General features: G+C 49.4%; 1 protein-coding gene across 3 annotated transcripts in view; it reads right to left on the minus strand.

Moving 5' to 3' along the window:
* MYO1B (myosin IB) overlaps nt 1–17,889 on the minus strand; it is a 176,285-nt gene extending 158,396 nt beyond the window's left edge. For all 3 annotated transcript variants that reach the window (XM_059168555.1, XM_059168554.1, XM_059168553.1), the window contains exon 1: nt 17,758–17,889. The gene's annotated coding sequence lies outside the window, so the exon portion shown is untranslated. The remainder of the gene's footprint in view (nt 1–17,757) is intronic.
* Nucleotides 17,890–18,520: the final 631 nt, after the last annotated feature.

Consider the following 18,520-nt stretch of genomic DNA (forward strand, 5'->3'; position numbering starts at 1 on the left):
CTGCTCCATTGTTTTTTCCACTGATTTCACTAGTACTTTAGCATTCCATTGGTGTGGAAGGAACAGACAAACATTCGCTATGACAGGGAGAACATCCTAAGTACAACAAACATTTTGCACAGAGATAAGAGGAAAGTAGGTCAATATCCTGAGGCCGGGAAGACGCAGCCTGAGCTTCCATGCAGAACTGTGTATGATTGACTGGACAGGGCCCTCTTCTCTCCAGGGTACTGCTCTGACCTGTGTGCCTGGGATACACAGACTCCAGGAGAAAGGAATTAGAGACCCACCTACTCCTTCCCAGCCATGGGCAATCTAACTGGGGAAAGAAAACAGGTAAGAGCCGTGTAACTCATAAAATCAGCGCTCACACAGGGCCGGCGATTCACCGCAGAAAGAGGAGTACAGACACTCGTGTTTATGATTAGAGGCAGCGCTATCGTTACGGTACAGGAGGATGAGATGAGGACGGCTGAAGAGGACAAACCTGACCTTGCCTTTCCGAGGATAAGCAGTATGTGGTCCAGCAGAAAAGCACTTTAATGCAGGAAGAACAAACCATTCAGAAGACAGTGACTAGGCAGAATGGCGCGAAAGACAGCTGGGCTGTGGGCTGTGAAGCTGGGAGGAAAGGTAAGTTGAGACAAGACTGAGAGTCCAAGCTAAGGCGCTTACAGCTAGGAATGAGGTGGGAATTGCTGGGAACAGGTGGGAGGGGAGAGAGAAGAGTATCTACTGGGTCTGTGTTGCAGTCAGTGCATCCAGAGGGCCACGAGTATGACCGAGAGTCACTAGTGACAGTATGATGGAAAATACGATTGAAGATAGCCATTATAGATGATGGGGAGTCATCCAAAATGTCTTGAGAGCAAAAGACAACAAAAAATGTAAAGGTTTTTTTACTTAGTCTAATTTCATTGGGAGAGACCTGAAAGCAAGAAGCAAAACTGCTCTGTACAATTGTTCAGTCTGTGCACTGTATAAAAAGCCAAGGGGGAAAGTGGGCAGTGACATCAAGTGGAGCTCTGTGGGAGAGTGTTTGCCCTGAAGGGTACCTTTTGCCACTGTAAGGTAAAGGTACCATACCGACTAGCAGCAGGGAAACCAGGTGGGGCATGAATCTAGAACTAGGGTAGAGCTAATGGAAATGAAACAAGTGGGTAAATGCAAGAGAAGTAACAGACGACTCTATCATAAAAGGCAGAACACTAACTGATGGAAGGGGAAAGAGACAGGAGGCTTTGAGACTAAAGTAGGCTCTCTCATCCAAATGCATAAGGATTGAACTCAACTGCTTGGTTTGAAGGGAAAAAAAGTCAAAGTTGAAAGTCGTTTAAAAAGGTAAATATCAAAACATATTGTTTTAGATTAAACCCTATCATCTAATATTTATTTGCCTGTGTTTTGCTGTAATGCGAGGCCTTTCCTTCGAGTCTCTGTCCACCGCCTGCAGTATCCAGCGGTGCTTTATCAACCATCTCAAGGCATCACCCTTTAAAACGTCAAATTTCTTTTTAAAAAATGGTGAGGCTATAAGGACACCAGAGAAACAGCCCAGAATAGACCACATCATCCTTGACAAATGCTCGCCACTCCTTGGTGGGAAGGCTAACCCACCCCCACCTTGTCCAATGTGGGCAGTCTTTCCCTCTGCCCCGGGAGTCAGCAGGGTTCCAGGGGGGCTGCTTCATGAGTATGACGAGTATGATGTGGAACAGAGCCGCCACCGGGCCGACGGTGGACGCACCGTGTGAGCATAGATTACTGCTCTGAGCCACTAAGATTCTGGGTCTTCCATAATCAGAGCAGAACACACCTATCCTGAGTGGCTCAAGTATCCACGGGAACCATCTTCTTTTAGGACTCCCCAGCTCCTTTACAGTTGCCTCAACCTCTCTAAAAAATCAGCCACCACTCTTTTCTAGAAAATTACTTTTTATCAGGTGCTTTCCAAAACACTTGAACAAATTCAAATAGTCACAAAAATAGCTCTTTTTACACATATATTTAAAATCTTTAACTAAATAGAGTAAGAAGTACAATTGGCATAAACAGGTTTGTAAAAAAGAAAACACAGTTTTCTAGATATGCACACATGTCCACTGGTGGGAACAGAAACCCAAGAGCAGGGCTCGTGAGTGGCTCAGTAAGTTAAGCACCTCCCTTTGGCTCAGGTCATATCCCAGGATCCTGAGATCAAGCCCTGCTTGGGGCTCCCTGCTCAGCGGGGAGTCTGCCTCTTCCTCTCCCTCTGCCCCTCCCCCCTGCTCATGCTCTGCTTTCTCTTAAACAAATAGAATCTTTAAAAAAAAAAAGAAACAAACAAACAAACAAAAACCTAGGAGCACACTACTGGAGAGCCCTCTAGCTTTGACCATTCAGTGTGTTATGGGCATCGGTTGATATATGATTTATTTTGCAGAGGAGAAGAACACCAACTAATCCAGCACGTCTGGAGGTCGCTAAGACCTTATACCATTTTCTGAAGCTGTGAGCCTAGAAAATTCTAAGAATGAAGAGTACTATCGTATTACCAGGTTAAAAATCTGGCTGGTTTTTCAAAACTATATCCAACTGCCATATTTTTTTCTGTCCCAAATGTACAGTCAGAAGTGCTTAAGTCGTTTAAAAGAGCACAAAAATAACGCTTCAAACCCAAAACCAGACATAGAGTCAAGAGTACAAAGCCACATGTCATTCCATAACCCAGCTCTTAAAGATAGAACAAACACATAAGTTACTATTAAAAACTAAAATTGAGTTGCACACTTTAAAATTACATACTGCTTTAAAATTGTCAACGGAGATAAATGTTCCTCTCAAGGTTGCCCAGCAAAATCTGGGTGCTTCCATTCTGAGTGGCCAAATGGTCCATCTATCCATAATTTACATACTTTAGAAATCTGATACTCAGCCTCTTCAATAAAAATATGAACTTCTACACAGAAATCATATTCATATATTTCAATAGACTACTGAGAGAAACACTATGTAAATAAACACATATACACCGGAAACCCCAAAACAACCAACCACAGTTTAAATAACATCCTCTACAAGTCAACCTTGGCCCCTTCACCAATACGCACGCGAAGGCTCCCCCCTCAGCAACAAATAGGATAATCTTAATCTCTGTAGCTTTAAAAACAAACCAAAAAGCCTACATCTGGAGAAAAAAGGCAGTGATATTGTACCTGCCAAAATAATCCTCCCCCAAACTCTACTGAGACAACAACCGCTCAGTCTTATTTTAACCAAGGCAGACCCTTGAAAAGAAAGGAACCCAAAACCAAACTCTAGGGAGAAAAACACTAATTTGTGAAATACGAGGTGAACTCTAAAGTTTTCCTGAACCTTGACCTAAATCAATGTTCCCACAGTGTTGTTGTTGTTTTTTTTTGTTTTTTGGGGGTTTTTTTGTTTGTTCGTTTTGGTTTTTTTTTTTTTTTCAAGATTTATTTATTTATTGGACAGAGAGAGATCACAAGTAGGCAGAGAGGCAGGCAGAGAGAGAGGAGGAAGTGGGCTCCCCACTGAGCCGAGAGCCCAATGTGGGGCTCCATCCCAGCACCCTGGGCTCACGACCTGAGCCGAAGGCAGAGGCCCAACCCACTGAGCCACCCAGGTGCCCCTTTTTTTTTTTTTTTAAGTGAGATAAGCAACCATGAGGACAGGATGACAAAATGGTTTAGTCTTTTCACCAAACCAAACATCAGTCATCCTCAAATAAAACAAGAGTTAATCCGACACCAGTAAGGGGGAGCGCTCTGCTATAGGACCAGAGTTGCCGCTGAGGACCTGCAGACAGACGGAGGAGCCTGACTTCAGGAAGGGAAGAGGGACAAGGCCCAAACCCTGCAGGATGTCGACACCCAGGGACCAGGAGGAGGGAGGGTTGAGACCAGAGGAACACAGGCCACCGAAGCCAAGAGACAAGTGGGACAAGAAGGAGCAGATGAGGAGGACGGGGAGCACAGGACAAGGAAGGAGAGAGGGGGTTTTCAGGCCTAGAAGCCATGTGGTCGGGGCTAAATTGTGTCCCCCTTCCAAATTCATATGTTGAGGCCCTAACCCCCAAACCTCAGGATGTTACTGTACTTGGAGACAGGGCCTTTAAAGAGGTGATTAAGGGCGCCTGGGTGGCTCAGTCAGTTGGGCAGCTGCCTTTGGCTCAGGTCATGACCTCCGAGTCCTGGGAACGAGCCCTGCAACAGGCTCCCCACTCAGTGGGGAGTCTGCTTCTCCTTCTCCCTCTGCTGCTCCCCCTGCTTGTACTCTCTCTCTCTGTGTCAAATAAATAAATACAATCTTTTAAAAATAAATAGATAAATAAATAGGTGATAAAGAGGTGATTAAGTGAAAACTAGGCCATTATTATGGGCCCTTCCCCAATACAATTGGCGTCCCTCTACACAGAAAAGACAGGGACACAGATGACATAGATGGAGGAACAATCAGATGAGAACACAGAGAGAAGGCAGCTGTTTACAAGCCAGAGAGAGGCCTCAGAAGGCTCTAAAGCTGCTGACACCTTCTTGGACTTCCGGCCTCCAGAACTGCGAGAAAATACGTTTCTGTTGTCTCCACTCCCCATCTGCGGTATATTGTTATGGCGGCCCTAGCAGACTAATAAACCAGCCTACGACCCCTTCTGGCAATTGTCGACTTCCAGCCTCTTCCTCCACACAACTAAGGTTTCTGACAAGGCCTTCCTTTGACCCTTGCCACACGCCACTGAAACAGCCTCTGATAAATGTCCCTGCCTGTTTGTTACTGCCCACTGCACTCTCTCCTACCCCGGCTTCCTCGGGGCCATTCCTTCCCGGCTGCCCAGGTCCCACCTCCACCACTCCTCATCCTTAGAGGCCTCTCCTTCCGGCACTCATCACAAGACGAGGTTCACCGGGGTTCCACCACCCACCTTCCTCTCTCGCCATTCCACCCTCCAAGCAAGCTTAACGTCTCCGACCGGATGCCGCAGTCCCTTTCCTTGAGGTTCCTGGACCTCAAGCCCTGGCTTGTCTCTGAGCTCCAGGCCCTGTATTTCAGGGTCTGCCAAGCCTCGCTCACTGCCCTGAGACCCCATAATCCAAACAGAACCCATCCCCTCAGGCCTCTGGGTGCCAGCCACTCCTGACCTCTCGCAGGAACTGGGAAGCTCTCCCACACTCCAGCTATCATTGTTCTCAATGTCTACTGTCGGAAAATAAATATTCAAAATATGGAAAAGGTCCTATGTACAAAAATGTGCATCACTGCATTATTCACAACAGCAAAACAGTGGAGGCAACCCAAAAGCCCCACAGTAAGAAATGTGTGAGGACATTGTGGGACTCAGTGGAATAATTCACAACTATATAATTTATTTCAAAAACTGAGCAGCAACACAGATCTTAAAACATACACATAAAAAGCGTGGAAAGGAATATTCAGAAACAACCATAGTTGATAGTTCCTCCATTTTCCAAACTTTCTGGAATGTTCTTAAGATGATTCTCTAGTACGCAATGTCCAAGCGAGAGTTCTAGCCATTCTGGACTTTCCCAACTGCTTGGCTGAAGGAGACATGGGAGGTTTGCTCCAGAACCGCGCTGCATCTGCGGCAACACCCAACACAAACTCCCATTACATAAAGTCCCCTTCAGTCCTACTGTGCTTGTCGCCCGCAGCACGAGATCCTACAAAACCCGATCCTTTCAAGAAATCCAACCAGACGTACAAACAGCTGTACGACTGCGGAGCTGAGCTCGCGACATCTGCGCGGTTACTAAGTGCTCCAGTCAGGAACCGTCGTCACACGCAAGCTGCGGCCAGGCCAGCGAGTGTCAAGCCAGAAGCTGTAGCACAGGCGGTGAAGCCACCTCCTCGGGAGCGTCTGCCCACCCGCCTGCCAGGGAAAGGGGCTTCTCCTCCGTCCGAAGAGGAGGGACGTGACAACTCATCCATCCGAGAGTCCATGAGCTGGAAAGGTGGTCCCCCCCAAGGACGCGAACTGCTTCGTTCCCTGTAACATCTTACCCGCACCTTTTGGGTTGTTTTCTACGCTGGCGACAGATGGGAGGTATTAAGACAGGGCTGACAGTTCTACCTTTATTTCCTCAACCCTCACGCCCTATCCTTGGAAGCCTCCTACCAACCAACTCAACAGATTCCTCCTCCTCCATTTTTGGTGTAAATGAAATGAAACCGGCAACAGCCACAGAAATCACGCCCGCAGCGAGGGGGTCCGCGCCAACACCGGCGCCCAGCACAGGTGCACGTGCACACACCTTCCCGGACCGCGGCCTCTCTCACAAGCAGTGTATGCGGCCTTTCCGATTCAAAGGGTTCCTACGATGAATCCTGTGGAAAAAGAAATACGAGCTCCCAGTTACGCCCGTTCTGTAAATCCAGGTTTTACTGCAATTGTGTCGGCCTTCCTCCTCGCGCAGAGAGAGAATGCTCATAAATATTTACATTACACTCAAGCGGGGCATTTGTGGTTAGAGATGAAAAGCATTATAAATTGTGGAATAAGGTACAGGAAAGCATCACCTGATTTAAATCCCCTCAACCAGATTTCACATCCAATTGTGAACTGTCACTGCGATCAGCAATATTTCTCAAGGAAAACAGCTCTTCTACTCGGCCCGGGCAACACGGCTGTCGTATCCTCTCGGAAATCTGTGTCACTATTAGAGGATGCCACCGCTTAAGGTAAATTCCTGCAGATAAAACGAACTTAGCAGGAAAGCCCATTCCTCCGTCACAATTGTACGAGAGAGCAGGAAAGGAAAGCTGGAAAGCTCACTGAACTTTTTAAAAAGTAATTAAAATCAACAGGCTTTTGAGGAAATGTGTCAGATTTGGCAGCGTTTTCTTTGTAAAAACGCATTTTGGTAATTTTCCAGAATTCTGTTCTTCCAGTTTGGAAACGCTTAAAAATTCTGACACATAATGAAATGGTAACAATACGGATCAGCCTAAGCAAAATAAGGAAAGGAGAAAAATTTAACTTCAGCGTTCCCTCAATCTTCCCTTGCTCTCAGCCCCCCTATCCCCCAAGATTCCTGGTGCTTTCAGGAGCCACAGAACCCCCTCCCAAGAGGTTAGAGAGTTAGTTAGTAAATCAGTCAATCAATTAATTAATTACAGGTGTGAGTAAACAAAAGGCAGCTCAATTAAGATTTCTGAGGGCAAAAAGTTACATTTAGTTTTACAATTAACAGTAAGAAATACAGTTTACCCTTTGAATTATAGAAACACGTGCATCATTTCTGCAGGGCAGCAAGGGAAGGAGGAAGATGGGGGGTTAAACGGACCGATAACGGGGAGGGGAGTCAGAGGAGCCCAGAAGAGAGTCAGTGACAGGTGGCTGGGGCCACTCAGGGAGCGCACGAAGGAAGGAAAAGGAAAATAATGACAGAAAGAAACAAAGAATAAAGGGTTTCACAAGGAACTGCGTCCCCCCTCCATCTAGTGTTTTGGGATAACTCTACCAAAGACTTTTCATAAATCCCGTTGTGTGTCTGCAACAGGAAGCATTAGCGGGAAGTACTCGGTCGCCCTGTGTAAATGTAATCCGAGCACTGGAACCCAGGCGTCCCCCTCTCCGGCCTCACCTCAGCGAAGCACTAGGGCAACTGCCAGCCTGGCTTTTTTCCGTAAGATTTTATCATATTATTATTTGTACAGAAGTTACATAACAGATCACAGAAAATGTGTAAAATCTGAGGGGTACCAGCAAGTCAGCACAGTCTACTGCACTCCCACAATCACTGTTGCGGCTCTGGTGTATTTCTTGGCCGTCCTGACTCCCACATCTTTTTCAGGGGTAACCAAAGTCCCGTATCAAATCATGAATTATACGCGCGGCTTGGATTCAAAAGGATCCGAGCGTCTGGCCGGGAGAAGGAAGCAGCCCAGGAATCCATTTTCAGGAAAGACCAAGGAGGAGTAACTAAACCTTACGTGGAGTGTTTGCTGACCCTCTTCTAGACACACACACATTAACACGCGGAATCCTTGGCCCCAAGAGAAGGCTGTTATGACCCGCCTTTTGCAGATAAGAAAACAGGAGGCAAATGAAGCTGCATGCCCCAAGTCAGGGAGCACTGGGCAGAAGAGTCAAGTCTCCAAACCAATACTTGTCCAGAGCTGGCCTATAACCACGACACCACCCCGCCAGGCCCCATCGCCCTGACCCTGGTGCAAAGCCACAATGACCAAAGAACCGTTATTCCAGCGGAGGGAGGTGTGTGTAAGTCATATGGGAGCCCTCCCGAAGCCCCTCCCCAAAGCCTTCAGTGTGTATTTGGAGAAGGGGCAAGGCGGGGGTGGGGGCAAAGGAAGAGCCAAAGGTAGCCCTGCTCAGGATGCCTCCCCACAAGGACACACAGGGCCTCTCCAGACTGAGAGCAGGACCCCCGTCTGAGCAGGATCCCGACGATGAGTGTAGCAGAAGCCAGCGCGTGGGGTAACAGCACTCAGATGGGGGGTTGGGTAGGGAGGACAGGCAGCTGCACAGCCCAAGCCTCATCACAGACGTAGTAGCTCTCTTAACTCGAGCAGTTTCATTCAAATTTTCAGTTAGGAAGGGAAACATCCTGATCAAAAATAAATATTTTCATGTCACCATACTTTACACACTAGGTAATACCACTATGATGATGGTTTACTAAGAAGCAATAAGTTGATTTAAGTCGTTGATCACGAAAATTTCCATTAATCTACCACTTGCAGCAGAGCCCCATCTCGGGCCTTCTGAGCTTGGCTTTCACTGCCTGGAAAGTTCTTCAGGTTTCTCTTCCTCCATCAGCACCTCATCTCAGGTGGCTGCACGCATGTCCCTGTCCTCGGACAGGCAGTCCCCGAATCCGCAATCTACTGGTGCCTCTCCCCACCCTTCTTATACTCAGAGGCGCCCGGTCCTTTTCCCTCACAGCACCCATCACAATTCATAAGTATGTCACAGATAGCTGTGTTCATTTCTGCAATGTCTCTCCCCCCTCATACACCGTGAGAGCAGAAGCCACGTCTGTTCTACCACCATTGAAGACTCTGCACCGGTACAGGATCCGGCACACACTAGGCACCCAAACACGGGAGAATGAACACACGCATACACTATAGAACGAAAACATCACCTCCCTTTACTTCGAAAAGTGTTACGTAATTTTATTTATTTTTTTGAAGGAACAGTTTTTATTTTATTTTTTTAAGTTTATTTTATTTATTTTTTATTTTTTGGAATCTCTACACCTAACATGGGGTTTGAACCCACAGTCCTGAGATCCAGAGTCTTGTGCTTTTCTCAGTCAGCAGCCTGGCTGGCGTCCCTAAGGTAATTTTAAAAATGGAGTGAATTGTGACATTTCCGTTACAGGTTGGTATTTTGTGCCCTATTAGATAAGCCACCCAACTCTGGGCTCTAAGAACAAACACAAGTTTAAATGTAAACTTGATCAGCCAAGAACCATCTAAAAACAAATGCAAAATCAACACCATTCCTGCACACCAGTCAGAAACATGACACGCAATTCCCAGGACCATTCACAAGGACCACAAAAACCATGAAGCACCTTGACACAAATCTAACAGATTTTTTTTTTTTTAACATGGAAGATTATAAAATTTCACTGAAGGACATAAAAGACTTAGGTAAATAGAGAGGTACATCAGTTTGCAGACGGCAAGCCATGAGGCCCCAAAGATGGCAATTCTCCCTGAAGACTATCTAAATGCAAATGCAACACCAATAACACAAAATTTAAACACAAAAACAAAATAAGCCACATGCTCGGATAACATGTACAAGTTTACCTGTGGAGAAAGAGAAGAACTCAGTGTGTGTGAGATACGTCAACAGACACAAATATGGAAAATGTCATTTTTGCAAAATCCAGCAATGTAACCATGACAGGTATGCAATGTTACTTTCAATGTTTTGACTGAAACAATAAATGCTCTAGGTTCAGAAGAGCAAGGGTCTGGGGGATCTTGACAAAGACGCTAACACGAGTGGGCTGTGAAAGCTGTGTAACAGGCAGAGGGGGCTTCCAGGGCAAGGAAAGATCCAGGAGAATGGATGAGGAAACAAGCACAAGACATATGTGAGAGTGAGCCGAGTGGGGCTTACATCACATGAGTACTCTCACAGAAAGTCAGCTAGGAATGGACTTACATGGCTCCATGAAGGAACCACAGCCCTGTGATCCTATAATGGGCCCCGCCCAAAGTGGTCAATGCGCACCCAATGGGGACATGTGCATATTCTATCTCTCTGGGATAGCCAAAGTCCGAGGTCAAAACAGAAGGCCAAGAGAAGCCTTTCTGCAAAGAAACTTACTTAAAATGTTGTTTAGCCAATACCTATGTCTCCAAAGATACCTGTTTTCACAGCACACCATCTACTCACTTTATGGGTGTTTCTTTCAACCTTCTAACTTTTTATGGAACAACCCACTTTGGAAATTGCTACATTCCACTAACCCAGCCCTTTAGAGGTCTGAGCCAGAATAGAGGCTTAAGGATTTGGAAATAAAAGGCAACAATCAGCCAAACATAACAACTGACCGGATGAATGCATGGGTCACAGAAAATAGAGAAGTAGGTAATGCTTCTGGAATCTCCAGCCCAGATGACGACAGGAATGCTTTCAGCGCAAACAGTGAAGTCAAAAGAGGGTCAACTATTAGGTATCAGGCACTACGCTTGAATTTAGATGGGTTTGGGGAGACAGTGATATAGTCCGCTGGAAGGAAAATTGAGCAAGAAGTTAAGAGACTACAATCAAGTTCCCAGATCTATCCCCAGCCAATTTTATGAGCCTGAGCAGGTCTCAAATACGAGGCAAGGGTTACAGCAGTGACCTTTAAGCTCTTTCAAATTTAATACTCTACCATTCTAAAATCGGGCACTTGGAAGTCGAAATACCAATACTATCAAGTACAAATACAATACTATCAAGTTCTGCTTTTAGAGGTGTGGAATGTATAAAAAACATAGAAAAAAATAAACAATTCAAGAATTCGAATATATGAACTTAAATATATCAATGAAAGGCTTTTAAGAGATTATGCAATTAGAGATGTTTAAGAGATCAATGAAACCTACAAAGAAATTTAGGATGTCTCACTCAGGCCCCCTCTCCCAATGTCATGGAATACTTAGCATCTTGGTGCTGCACAAGGCAGATGCTTGAATCTGACCCAGTGTGGCAGTTCGTATATTTTTACGAGTACCTCTCAACACCCTGAAGATTTCAAGGCAAACGACATCTTCCTAGATGGTTCACCACATCAGGGGAGGTCAAAACTGTGGTCAATGCACTACAACTGTGACCAGAGTGCCAGTAAGACACTAGCCTTGTGTACTGGCCTAACTAAGCCCAGGGTTTATAAAAATTAAAAGCTTTTCCTAAGAGCACTTAGTCTGGGATGCTAAAATGAATGAATTTGTGATGATCCTTTTGAAGTAACTTCAAGGGAAAAAATGATCAGCTAAGAACTGCAAATAGCATTGCAGAAACTTAAAAGGAAGCAGCTCTAGGGGAGGAGAGAGAAGAGGTATTGGAAAGTGCATGCAGGGCTGACCGGGATTTTTTTTTAACCAAGGCTGAAAAGTTTTTCAAAAACACCAAGAGTTTTTGTTGTTGTTGTTTTGGTTGAAGTGTATGAAAAATGCTTTCATGAAACCAGTAGGAAAGTGACAGGCACACACAGTTAACAAACGTCAACAGGTAACAATCTGTTCCATTGTCTCTTCAATTCCATTTTCAAAAATCTCTTTAAGGATGCTGAATTCTTCTTCTTCTTCTTTTTTTTTTTTTTTTAACAAGTTTAAAACCGTGTAAGATACAATCCGGAATTGTATTTTCATATTCACAAGGCAAAATGAAGACACCTGTACAATTTCCAAGCCTCCTGAGCCCACGGAGGGTCGTGGGACAGTCCCTGGAAGGCACAGGCCTGGTTTCCTCTTGGCCTCTCGAGGTATCTGGTAGAGCCAGGCACCTGGTATTTTTAGAAGGTCAGCGTTGTTTATCTGATCAACAAAGGAAGAATGTCAATTTTCCCTTTTCTCTAGACTTCACCTTCCAAAACTGCCTATGTTGGAGGAATATAAATTCCATAGCAACCCTCCTCTTCCCCACCTTGTCCACAGTCTTACTCCCTGAGCCCCGCTCTGCAGCGGTGCGCTCACCATTCCATCGCATCCTTCAGACCCTGAACTGCCCCTGGATGCCCCGCGGCCTACATACTGCTCTCGGACAGACTGCAGACCAGAGGACCCGACAAAACCCCTGGAAACTCCCAGATGGCCATCTAATTCCTGCAGATAAGGAAGTGCCAGGAGAGGGTAAGAGAGATCACCGGGCAAGCTGTTTCCTCACCAAAAGGCTGAGGCTGTTCACCAAGTCACCCTCATTGGGGGGAGAAATGAGGCACAATGGGAGAGCCAAGCACAGGGCCCAGAAAAGGACAAACGGAGAAGCATTTCAACCAACCCACCCGGACACCCACAGGAACCCTGACTCCAGGTCACAAAGGAAGCAAGCCAGGAGGGAGGCTCTCACTCCAACTCCATAAAACAACCTCCTTAAGAGTGGCCCAAAGCTTCAAAGAACACCACGAGGCAACACGTTCTGGAAAGCATACAGTGTAGGACTTAATGTCTACCAGCCCTGGCAAATTACTCAGTTCCCTCAGCCACACATCCTTCCTGCTGAAGAGCAAGCAGCAATGCGGATGACACAAACAAGCTACAGAAAATGCCCTGGGCAGGGGGGGTGGCGGGGGCGCCTGGGTGGCTCAGTCGGTTAAGATTCAGACTCTTGATCTTCAGCTCAGATCTTGATCTCAGAGTCAGGAATTTGAGCTCCATGCCGGGCTCCTAACCTACCTTAAAAAAAAAAAACCAAAAAAAAAAAAAACAGGAAAACAAAGTACAAAGTACCCAAGATGAGGGCCGACACAGAGAAAGCACCTACCACTTCACTAACAACAGCAGGAACATCATACAAAACATTTTGAAAGAAATTCATTCATTTCTTGTCCACAAGGCAAACACTCTGAAGTCTGCAGACAGCCTTAGTGCGGCTGGACCAGCCAGGCTGAGCGCCAGCCGAGGACAGGATGCCCGCAGGCAGGGAAGGAAGCGGGAGGCACCGAGCACCTACCCCTACCGGTGCCAGAGCCTCCCACGGGACTCAGCACCTGCTCCCGTGGAATGGCCCTTTGTACATCCTCGGGATCCAAAACGGGACCCCCCGTGCTCTCCTCCGGGACGCTGCTTCCTAACCTGCAGACCAACCCAACCTTCCAGAGGCAGGTGTTTGGAGACCTGACCCCTTCCACGCCACCGGAGGCTGGAGGAAATGAAAGTGCGAGGACAAAGGAGTGGGCACCGCGCTGCGTCCCCTCCCACTCCCTCGCTTTTGTCTGTTGTCGGCTTTTGTCTGGCCAGCGAGAGGTGGCGTGGCCTGGTCACCACAGCTGTCACAGCCATTCTCTTCGTTTCCCCAACATCCACTCCGCGCACGGTGGCCTGCCCGGCTGTGTCCTTTGAGGCACAATGGATTTCCTTCATTGCTCTTTAACGCACGCCTCCCTCCCATCAGCCGTGCGCTTGACAAAATGTGAATGGATGAGGAAGGTACCGACAAGGGAAAAGAAAGCCAGGAAAGGTTACAGGAGCGACATGCCATGGCTCACCCTTCATCCCGCTCGGGGGCGAGCCGGAAGGTGCACCGTGACAGAGCTCAGCAGACCACAGTCTGCCTCCGTCCACATACCCACTGAAGGGGAACTTAATGACAAGAGACAGAAGTGACTGCACTGACACCTCAGTCCCTGAAGACCCTAAACGATGTCCCATCATTATTTGAAATAATTAAACAAGATAGAACTTTCAGTCTTTACAGTCTTATCTTAGAAACAAACAAAATAAAAAACCAATATTGACTTTTCCATTTGCCCAGGAGCATTCTGAGAAATCCAGACCCAGTCGATGATGCCAAGTGTTAAATCCATTCCGCTCCTGCACTCAGCGGTCGCTCGTGGGGCAAGGTCAGGCGTCTCCTGCCCGTGACCACCCTCCAGGCCTCCCCAAGGGCTGGGTACCATTTCCCTTCCCTGTTCACGGGGACACCTAAGCTCACTTCCCGTCTGCGGAAAGGATGAGCCTGGAATTTCCGTGGAATATGTGTTCCCATGAGCACAGAAAGCTGATGTTCTCAGAGGTATTGTAAAGAAAGACCCTTGACACTTCCCTAAGGAAGAATGTCTTCTGCAAAAGGCGAAGGCCAGGACCGAAAGCACATGCTGGGAAAATCCCCCCCTGCTCTGCGTGTGTTTCCAATTCCAATGTCCCACTTCCTCTTTATAACCACATTCCTTCCCTCCTTGCTTCTCCTCTAAAAAGACACTCTGGCATTGGGTCTCCAAAGTATGCTGCTCTATGAAAGGCTAAAAGATGAAAAGAGCTAAAACGGATGTCAGTGAATACAAAATGCTTAAACATTGGGTAAGATCTATTCCATTCCACCACTTTTAAATGTTTCCAAAAAAGAACTTATTTTTAAATATTGGCTGCCTAACTTCTTAAACATAAAGTTTCCTTCACTTAAAGCGTATGCACACAGGCTATCACACAGCATAGAGCTTTTTAGCAAATACACTTTTAAGAGCTGTGATGTCACTAACTGTGCCTTCCAAACCTCACAGGGATTTCTCTCTCTCTCTTTTTAAGATTTTATTGATTTATTTGACAGAGAGAGAGAGAGAGAACAGCAGGGGGAGGGCAAAGGGAGAAGGAGAAGCAGACTCCCTGCTGAGCAGAGAGTCCACCCAGGGGCTCCATTCCAGGACCCCAGGATCATGACTTGAACCGAAGGCAGATGCTGAGCCACCCAGGTGCCCCCAGAGGTTTCTGAAAGGATCATTACAGTAATATATAAGAAAGTGATAAGAAATTTGCAAAAGGCAAATTAAATAGTTATTTGAGCTACTGTTTTTCCCATTCTTTTAAGATCTCATACCTTACAGTGTTTCCTTAAAAAGAATATGGACTTTCACCTCAAGTGAAAGTAGGGTGTAAGAAGCAAGCTAGTCATCTCCCTAGGCCTCCTTTCAACTGCAAAATGAGTAAAATACCCACTTTAACAAGTTGTGAGGATTCACGGAATAATGTATGCAAAACCCATCATACACAGTAAACACTTACTAAATGACAGTGACAATTACCGTTAGACTATTTAACAAAAATCCAACTATCCAGCCACTAAAAATAGTAGAAGGGTGGGGGGAAAGGGGAGAACCTCACAATGGGGGGGGGGGGGCAAATGCTAAAAACATGGATCCCACACTCTGAGGATCCCCTCTTCAACAAACCACTCCTACCCCCCACTCCTTCCCCACTGAGGTCAGAAGCTCCTCCTTGCTTTGCATAACTGTGCAGCAACCCAGGAGAGTGAGTCTTTAACACCAGGCTTGACAAACTGATGATTCATCCCAACCCAGGAAGGGGGTGCAGCCAGCCTCACCACACAAAGGGAGATCCATGGGCAGCGCTTAGGGCCAGAGACAAGCCCTATAAGAGCCCCCCCAGCCCCACCCGCGTCTCCAGCAGCAGCTAACACACTCTCCGGCTTCCTTGTTAGTGTATATTCCGAAGTGTAGCTGGGAGGAATCCAACTGTGCCACATCTTACAAAGCAATTCCCAACATAAATGAAAAGTCCAAAATGGCAACCACAACAACAATAATATGGAAAAAGTCTCCCTCTGTCCCCTCTGTGTGCTGCCTGTGGCACCACATTTTGCCAGGCAGTGTGTTAGTTACAGCAGCAAACAGCTTGATGGCTGGACAGCATCCCACTCCAGCTTCACAGCGTGATAGCTCCTGAGGACAAGTCCCACTGCTTCTCAGCTTGGCCTAAGAATATGACCACATCCCCCTTGAAAAAGACAAGCCCTCAGCAGCAGCTTACACAGCTCTTTTCCATTACCACTTCGTGGGCAGGAAACATTTTTTCCCCCTGGAGTAAGCTCCTAATTCCCCTTCTAAGGTTAAGAGGCTTTCAAACTTGGTTGTCTTAAATCAAATGCCCAGTGGGGTGGTTTAACCGTGGGTCTGCAGAGTTGTCAAAGAGGCAGGGCAGGGGTCACCTGCCACCTCTGGTCACTGGCCATCCCTGGATGTCTCCTCAATTATCCCACAGTAATTCTAACCTTGGGTGGGACTTTGGGATCCTTCCACCAGGGTCCCATAGGCACAGACCATGAATGCCTGGAAGTGTCAGCCTCCTCCCGGAACAGTTTCTCTTGGAATACCCCATTCAAAAACACTCATCATTTGATGCCTCCAGCTCCCTTACCAGGTCAACCTTTCCTCCTGGGTTTCTGGATTTCAATCTAGAAAAGGATCACTCAACAAACGTCCACCATATTAGATTTAATTCTACCCCTAAAAAATAAATAAATAAAAATCCCATTGGGCAGGACGGTATGAGTTCTCTTAGTCCAGGTGGTCCGCACTGGGGGAGGGAAAGCCCAGAAGCAGTGGGTCCTTAACTCAAACTCCAGCCACCGGGGTGTGTGGGGTGTGTTTTCTGGGAAAGCCTGCAAAAGGGTTTTTCAACTCCGGGTTACATAACCTGATTCATTTATTTAGCAATGTCTAATTTTATAGTGGTTTCCCCTCAAACATTCCTGGAAAACTGTTATACTATATTACAGTGGAGAAAGCTGTTTTATGTCAAAATCAGTTCTATAAAATGTGCCTCCTTCGCACTCATGCCGATACCCACTGGCCACACACACACGTCCACGGCACACAGCGACACACAAGGACCCTGATCCCTCACCAAGAAAAAGTCTTCCCAAGTAACCACGATTCGGTTTCAGCAAAGCGACACTGGGAGCGCCTCGAACTCAAGAAGTGCACAACTTGTTGCGGCCACGACTTGACCGCGGGCGAACAAAGCGCGACAAAGACGCTCGGGAACCGCGGCCCGCGGACGACAGGCGTGCGCCGGGCCCCCGCTCCGCTCCGCAGCGCGCCCTCTCCGCCCCTCCCCACCCTCTCCGCGGCGCCAGCGAGCGCCCTCCGGGACTCCGGGTCCTGATCTGGTTTTCATTGCGGCGCCGCTCCCTCCCCTTCCTCCCCAGCACCGTGAAGCAGCCCCGGCCCCGGCAGGAAACGGGACCCGGGGCAGCCCCTCGGCCGCGGCGGAACAAAGGAGCGCAGCGCGGCCGCACGCGCGGGACGCCCCCTCGGGTCCCGCGCCCCGCTCCGCCGCCGCCGGGGCGCGCCGCACCTGAACCCCGCTCCCGGGACGCCCCATTGTTCTCCCCGCGCTCTCCCCCCCCCCCGGAGGCGCCCCCCAGCCAGGCCGGGCCGCGGAGCCGGGGCCGGGCACCCGCTGCGGGCCGGAGGACGGGACGGGCGTGGTGGGGACGAGGAGGACCGGGGCTCCGCGCCGCCCACGGGTGCCGGGAGGATGGGGCCGCCGAGTCAGAGCAACTTTGCTCCCAAGCCGCGTCGCTCCCGCCCGCCCCAAGCAACCGCGGAGTCACGACCACCCCGGCGACCTCCGGCGTGCGCGGGTTCTCGCCGCAGCAACGCCGCGGCCCCCGGCGACCTGTGCCCCGCGGGCTGCGGCAGGGCCGCGGGGACCCCGGGCACAAAGGCGCGAGGCGCCCCCTCCGCCGCCCCCGGAGGGCCGCGGCCGGAGCGAGCGGGCGGGGCCGGGGAGAAGGGGAGAGGTTCGCGCTACCTCGCGGGGCGCCGCTGCGCCTCCTGGTCGTCCTCGCGCTCCGGGACGCGCGCCGGGCGCGAAGCTGCGGGGCTCCCGCGGCGGCTGCTCGACGGAGGCTGCCGGGCGGACGCTGTCCCTTCGCGCGCCCCGCGCTCCCGCACCGCCTCCACGCGCCGCGCCCGGGCTCCCGTGCGCGCCCGACTGCGGAGAGCGGCTGCCGCGGGGCGCTGGGCTGCGGCGGGAGGCGCGCGGCCACTCCCCTCTCCCCCGCAGGCCGAGGGGCCGGCCGAGGGGCGGGGGCGGCGACCTCGCCGCCTGGGATTCGCCCCTGCGCGCGCCGGCAGGGCCCGGAGCCCCCGCCCCCGAGCCCACCCTCCCCGGCCTCCGGGCGCGGCCGCACAGCGCCCCCCGGTGAGCGCGCGCGGAAGCCTGCGCGGGGGCAGGTCGGGACGCGGCCGAGAACGCAGAGGCGAGCACTGGGGGCGTCGCGGCCGGCGGCCACCGGGAGCTCGGGCCTCGCACCTGCGCGCTCCGCCGAGCTTACCGGCGCCCGGCAGGCCGTGCCGCGGCGGGCAGCCCGGGGGCAAGCGCCGGCGGACTGGGAGTCGTGCCGCTGACGCCTCTGCCCTGCACGCAGTCTGGCCGCGCAAGACTAGCAGGAAGGATGAATTCGACCGAGAGAGGAAGAGGTGCTTCAGTAGCGAAGTGTGCTTTTATTTGCAAGGTTCCTAACATCTCCCGCCAGGCTAAGTAAACACTGGTCAAATTCTCTGCTGCAAAA

The sequence above is a fragment of the Mustela lutreola genome, chromosome 3 (genome assembly GCF_030435805.1).
Source record: "Mustela lutreola isolate mMusLut2 chromosome 3, mMusLut2.pri, whole genome shotgun sequence".
In the NCBI taxonomy this organism is placed as follows: domain Eukaryota; kingdom Metazoa; phylum Chordata; class Mammalia; order Carnivora; family Mustelidae; genus Mustela; species Mustela lutreola.